At 38.0% G+C, this 6,968-nt stretch overlaps 1 protein-coding gene and 1 long non-coding RNA gene across 8 annotated transcripts in view; one reads left to right on the top strand and one right to left on the bottom strand.

Moving 5' to 3' along the window:
* The window catches only part of LOC103482413 (E3 ubiquitin-protein ligase HECW1), a 128,421-nt gene that overhangs the window by 36,780 nt on the left and 84,673 nt on the right, over positions 1 to 6,968 (bottom strand). The gene's annotated exons all lie outside the window — the stretch shown is intronic.
* Positions 2,449 to 3,753, top strand: LOC103482411 (uncharacterized). The gene is made up of 3 exons (XR_536463.2): positions 2,449 to 2,650; positions 2,738 to 2,856; positions 2,983 to 3,753. It is a non-coding gene; the product is annotated as an uncharacterized LOC103482411 (long non-coding RNA).

The raw sequence follows: 6,968 nt of genomic DNA, 5'->3' as shown, positions 1-6,968 counted from the left end.
AAATATTGCATTTGAATTTTTAAAAGTTTAATTTTTTTATATGTTGAATTTTTTTAACACTGAAAAAATATATATATTGAAAATTTGATCTCTGAAATAGGAATGTGAATTTTTTTTAACAAATGAAATTTGCATACATGTACAAATAATGACACTGAAATTTTTTTTAGGTCAAAAATATATTCTGAATTAATTTTTAAATTGAAAAAGTAAGAACAAATATACAACATTCAAATTTCAGATGCATTTTTTATTCAAATTCTGATGGCACATAATTACTTCCATATTTATGCTTTACAGACATACAAAAAACTAAAAAACATGAATAAAAAACAAAAAAAGATGAAAATTAAGAAACATACAGTGCAATCCCTCCCACCACCCAAAAAAACCCATACAAGGTAATAGTCTAAACCTTGTGTTAAAAGTTTGCGTTGGTGCCATTAGACACGAGTTATTCCATTCATCCTCAGTGATTTCCGTTTGCAGATCAGTTTTCCATGCTTGTAAATATGAGATACTATTTTCTTTTGAGCCTAAAAGTAAAATATAAAATTTGGAAAGTAGGCCTCTACTCTGATTATGGTGAACAGCTATTTCAATCTGGAGAGACTCAAACGGAGAAAGAAATCGATTAAAAGTAATGACAAAATGAACATGAAAATAAACAAAGTCCTTTGGCGTTCAGGCCCCGGCAGGGGACGTCGAGCTGGACTTCGATAAGCTCGATGAACATTCCTGATGCAGCATAGGAATATAGACCCCCGGGGCCTGTACTGGAGGCGGTCGGAGGAAAATGAGGCCTGAGAGCCAGGAGCAGAAGGTGGAGATGGGGCGGAGGTGGTTTGATCGCAGCTGATGAGCAGAGGAGACCATGGGTGAAGGTCCTTTTGAACTGACAACTTTTGAACTTTTGGCTGGAGCGAGGCTTGGACCGGCGCTGATAGGTCCAGGTTGCAGAGAGGGAGGCGCTGATTGATGAGGCAGGTGCGACTAGAGTCTTCCAGACTGAACTTTTGTCAAGACTCCATGTCCTCTATAGTAGAAAGTGGAGGTTCGGCAGTAGATTTCAGTAACAAAGCTTCTACTTTAAAAAATGCTTTTAGGGCAGACTGTATTTATTTACCACACTCTTAGAAATGGCTGTAAATTTACGACGGAATTCCAGCAGTAACATACTGTTATTCCAAAATACGGTAGGATATTGTCAATTTGATGTTTTCTTCTCTTGTCACAATCAAGACTGACAACTGGCAGTAAACTACCGCAAAATAATTGTACAATACAGTGTTTCTCCTAGGCAAGACATTTTACTTGTATTTGCATCTTAGAGAACCAGCATTTAAAGATAATATTAAACGGAAAGAAAAAAATACTTTCCATAACAAGTCTTTTAGGGAATGAATCGAAATCTACAGAGCATAATCAAAAATGTTAGATCACCAGTGTTGGTGTTGTATGTTAAAAATACAATGTTAATTAAACACTTGTTTAGTCAAATTCAAAGATAGGTTTGTCAGTTTCCGTAAAGAGATGGTGTTTGACAAGAGTTGCTCCCACAATAGCAACTTATCTGTTACTTCACGTGTTTGCTTGGAGACAGCATCTTGCCTGGATCTTATCATAACAAGGTAAGTTCCCAAAAACTATTTAAACATGCTCTTTTTGTTCTGTCTTTAATGTATTTATGTAATGTTATGGTGATGTATTGTCTCAATGTTTGTAACTCCCTGGCGGACATTATACCACAATGTATGCTGTGTTTGTACTGTTATCTATTCTATATCTCAATAAAGATCTATTAAAAAACAAAAAAACAAGGTAAGTTCCATGTTAAGACCATCATGTTTTTGATTATGATTCTTTTTTAAGAATGCATTAACTTTCTGTTTGCGTAAGAGTATCAACTTATGCTTAACGTAAGTTTATTTGTTTGGATATTGCGGTACGACTGTTCAGTACAGAGGTGCTCAAGTCCAGTCCTTGAGAGGTGCCATCCTGCAACTTTCAGATGCTTTCCTGTGCCAATTAACACACCCGAATCAAATGAAAGGCTGGTTAGCAGGTCTGTTGGAGTAAATATGCATCAAAAAGTTGCAGGACGGTAGCTCTTGAGGACTGAACGTGAGCACCCTTGGTTTATTATTTTTGTTAGCAGCTAAAGCTAGCCAAGCAGGTGTAGCACGGGGTGTCTGGTGGTTAAACAAACATTAAAACTGTCAGAAAGGCAGTTTGAGTTAACATTATTTAGCTGCGGAGTTGTTTTCTTGACGTTTTCGGCTATAGACGGCATAATGGGGAGAGTGGCTGTGCTGGACCGGTGGTTTGATCTATGCGATCGAAGCTAAGCCAAAATGTTTTTGTCTTTATAAATAATAATGATAATAAACAATGACATATTGGCTGCCTCTTTTTTTCTTCATTAGTACGTCATGTTGGTGACTGAAGCGTGTTATGATGACTTCAACACATTTCTTCTGACAGGTTGGCAGAAGAAATGCTGACCAGATTGTTTTTATAAGCTGCCTAATTTCTATAATGCCTAATGTCTGAGTTGTGTTCATGGTAATTATTTCTGACATTTTTATGCTTCATGTTGTAGTTGGTGAAAAATGCTCTCCAGGGTAAACCGGGTGGACAAAGTATTTTGGTGGGTCTGGTCAGTTTTTCTCACTTCTCTTTAAAATCTTTATTTATTATCCTAATGTGTCTGCTATTTATCCTGTAGTTCTTCCAGGTTGGGAAAACCAGGCATTCTTCTGTTGGTTCATGTGCTTCGTCCTACATCCAAAGGCCACAAGAAGAATCCAAAACGGCTCATGTCAAACTGTGGACCATGTTTTCAGATATGTGCAGGTATGTGGTTATTCTAATGATCCTACTGTAGAAGCACTTTCTCATTGGCTTTGTTTGCTATCTGAATGTAGCAGTGCTGCTAAATATATTTAATCATTTTTATTATTTGTCATCATTATGTCAAAGATGCAAGCCAGTGTTGAAGCCTTCCTCATTGCCGTGGAACCAGGACAGCCCTTCCTTCTGCATGTTGGTGAAAACAAGAGCAGCACCAAAGACACTTCACAATCAGTGATCAAAAGATAATCCAAGCTAGCTTTTGATGAACTTTGAAAGCACAATTCACCTTCAGTGCAAAGTACCATGAATTCCTCTACAACTTCTGTATATTAATCCAGTCTACAGTTTTCAACATTGATGAGACTTGCATAACAATTGAGGAGTTTAAGATCCTTGCTTTTACTTTACCTGGTAGAGTGGACACTCTTTATTATGATGATCATTTAAATACATACTGTATCAACGAGAGGATTTGTTTTATGTTTTTCCGATTAAGGACTTGGTTTATTACAGTCCCTGTGGCAAGCAGTTTTTTGCATGGTCAGTATTGAAGGCCATATTGTCTTTGAGAGGGTCCAGCCAACATTCCAGACAGGACAGCGTTGTCCATCTTCTACATCTACATCTTCTACATTCTAACATTTGATGAAGGTGGTGATGTTTTCTCTTTACATAATTAAAAACAGCTTTATTTACATATTGTACCAGCTGTATTCAGAATGCCACGCTATTTATATTCTCAGGAATTTTCCCATTTTGATTGTATTTTTTAGTCGCTTCATTGGGATTAACCCAGAAAGGGGCACAAAAGCCGGTCATGGGAAGATGGTACCCAAAAAGACAGGAAACACCATTCAAAATAAAAAGTGACTGTCAATGTTCAGGTTTCCACCGTCATCAAAAACCTGATGGACTTTGAGTGGCATCTCATTCAGATTAGTTGTTGTCCTTTTCTTTTCTTTTAAATCTTTCTGTTTCCATATTATTTAGGATCTAAATTGTAGATCCTAGATAATAGGATCTACAATTTAGATCCTATTATTAGGCACCGTCCAACATTTTTCCATGTTGGACGGTGCCTTCATCTGCATTTAATAAAGTAAGTGCCACTTGGACTCTTGATAGTTCACATTTTAAAACCCTGTTAATTCTAGAATTCCACATTATTTCAGCCATGTTGAATTTTAGATTTTGGAAGTCCTTTTTCATTGATTTGCTTAGTGATACCCAAAGTATGGATATTTCTTTAAGAACTGTGTTTTTATGTTCATAAGATTGTAGAAATGAGTTAAACCCAGTTTATGTCGCTGTAAACTGAAAGTCTTCAATTTTTATTCCTGTGTTAGTGAAACTATATATTGACTTTGAAGGCCTATCTTTTACCAGTTCTCTGAGGAATGGTTTTGTGTTATTCGTTTTGAATGTTTGAATATACTGGAAATATATGTGGTTTGAGGCATAGTGGTGCCTTTAAATAAAAATTATGTTCTGACGGTTACTTATCGCATCCTCTTTTGTGTTATGTGAAGTTCTGATTAATGTATATTATGCATTTTAGAACCGCACCAATTGTAGCACTTCTAAGCTTAACACTGGGCTAGGTATTAATGTTCTATCGCAAAACTACGACTACTTTAAAAAGTAGTAAAACTAAATTTACAGTAAAAATACTGGAACCTACACACCAGTATTTTAAGGTATATTTACATTCACCACTGTATTTTACGGTTTCCAACAGGTACAAACACCCAGCAAAGACGAGAAAAACACATGCAACAAAAATTGATGCCAACAAAAAATGCTGAAAACAGAAGTGATCCAGACCACTAGGGGGAGTCGAACAAGGAACAGCTGTGTCCAAAGTCAGGTTTTGCATCTTTGGGTCCTCGATGACCAGAAGAGAGAAGCTGTAGCTTTCAGCTAGCTGCTTAGCCTCTACCGTGGCGTTATGTTGCTTAGCAAACGTGACGTGTATCACACATCCGCGAAGGAAAAAAAACAGGCTTGGAATATGGTTTTTTTTTTTTCCTCCTGATTTCTCTATTACTCTTCACATTTTGTAATAAAGGCTGTTGCATATTTACAAAATCTGTTAGTCTGATTCTAAAATGTTTAAACACGTATAGCACATTTACACAAGGAATGTAAGCAAAGTATCCCTTTTCAAATACTCCAAATCTCGGGTAAGACAATACAGTTTAATCAAACTATTGTGTTTTTAGGCTTAACTTTAATCAGTCAAACCGATTTGCTCATTTTAGTTTGGTTCACTAAAATGAAATATTTTAGTGAACCAAACTATTATAACTAGATGTTACTTGAATTAATATCTGTGTTTAACTGTCATTTGGGAAAGCCTAAATGAGTCAGGTGTTCGCCTGTGGTATACTACTAAACCTGGACCAGCTGGCAGCAGGCGAGGGAAGCTGGGTGTTAATACAGCAGGAGCAGATGTCTCTGAAAACGTCGGATAGATATTGCAATTAGGTCATGCACTGATGAACCGAGCAGAAATGTAAGATTTATACATCTACATTCTCGCCTACAAACATTGTTTAAATCATGTTGTGTCACGGCTGCTAAGCAACATAACGCCGAGGTGGAGGCTAGGCAGCTAGCTGAAGGCTACAGCTTCTCTGCAATGCTCTCTGCTTTCGCAGGACTCCTCTTCCGTTGACCGGGTCGTTTCTCAAGCCCATGAAAGAATAAGCTTTAAAGGATCAGGGCGTAAAGAGTTCCGGCCGGGGGACGGATTTCCGGCTTTTGACCAAACGGTCCGCCTCAACCAAACTGTAGTCTACGGGCTTAAAACCCTTGTAGACCAGAACGTGTCGACGGCAACACATCTAAATTTGCAGTACCGTAATTCCGCCACACGTAGCGCTATCTGAAAAATTCCAACGGTTTCTGAAAGGGGAGACGTTGCACTTTCCAGCAAATATCGGGTTAATACGGCAACTTCACAGCTGTAGCTGCAGAGAGTGTAATCAATCCGGGGGGCACTCGATTAATAGACGGTAAATTGCGAAAATAACTTGCTGGATATTGAAAGTTCCGGTAGTTATGGATACATGGGTAAGTGTATCATCTCACAGGACATTTAAAGAACTACTTACAATTAAAATAAGTAGTTCTGAAAACTTAGGCGTAAAGAGCTCCGTCTGGGGGCCAGACTTTCAAGCAAAGCGAGCATTGGACCAAACGGCCCACCTCAACTAAACTGTAGATAATAGACAAAGATGTCTGCCAATCAGAATTCTAGCTCCCGTGTTCTTGACCAATGACTGTAAAAACGGTTTGTAGAAAAGAAGCGCATGCATTCGGTTCGGCGGTTAAATCAAATGCGATATGAAAGAAGATGGAGTTTGTCTCACCCAGTGATGTTTTATTGAGGATTTTTGTACATATGTTTTGGCAGTTCTGAGATCATGTCAAAGCAGCAACTTATATTAAAAAGTGTTTTATTGTCCGTCTGGATGTTGCCCGCTTCCATGGAAGGACAACATAAAATCGCTCTTATAAACATGTAATTACTAAAATCACGATACCCTCACTTTGCATCTCTCTGAAAAATGAACCCATTTAAATAAAGAAATTCCCTCCATGGGTGATACCACGGTAGAGAGCGTTCATTTTATAGCGTTAACACCGGTGCTGTAAGCGGTCCGGTATGAAATGGGTGTGATAGAACAGCCGTACCACAGCACTTTTAAATTTCAATAATCAAAATACCGAAATGGTTTCCGTTGTTTTAAAAGGTTTATGTCAGTCTGCCTTTTCCCCATCGATACGCCCTGCACCTTAGGGGGTAAAAAAAAAACAAAAAAAAACAACGTGCACATTGCACAAAACTCTGAAACAGGAGTAGCGGGATATGTCCCGCTACGGGGCGACGAACTAGAACGGAGCGACGAACTAGATGTGAATTATGGCATAAAAACAGAAAATCCGACGCTGAACAGTGAAAAATCAACACATAATGTGAAACACATGATGATTAGGCAGCGCAGCAGGTGATGAGTGAAGATTATTGATGGTCAATAAGCGATAAAATAAATCTAGCAACAGGAAAGAAACTAAAGTGGACATAGCAATAAACCGAGAGAGGATAA

This window comes from Poecilia reticulata, linkage group LG20 (assembly GCF_000633615.1).
Source record: "Poecilia reticulata strain Guanapo linkage group LG20, Guppy_female_1.0+MT, whole genome shotgun sequence".
Lineage (NCBI taxonomy): Eukaryota > Metazoa > Chordata > Actinopteri > Cyprinodontiformes > Poeciliidae > Poecilia > Poecilia reticulata.
This window is presented reverse-complemented; position numbering and strand designations above follow the sequence as displayed.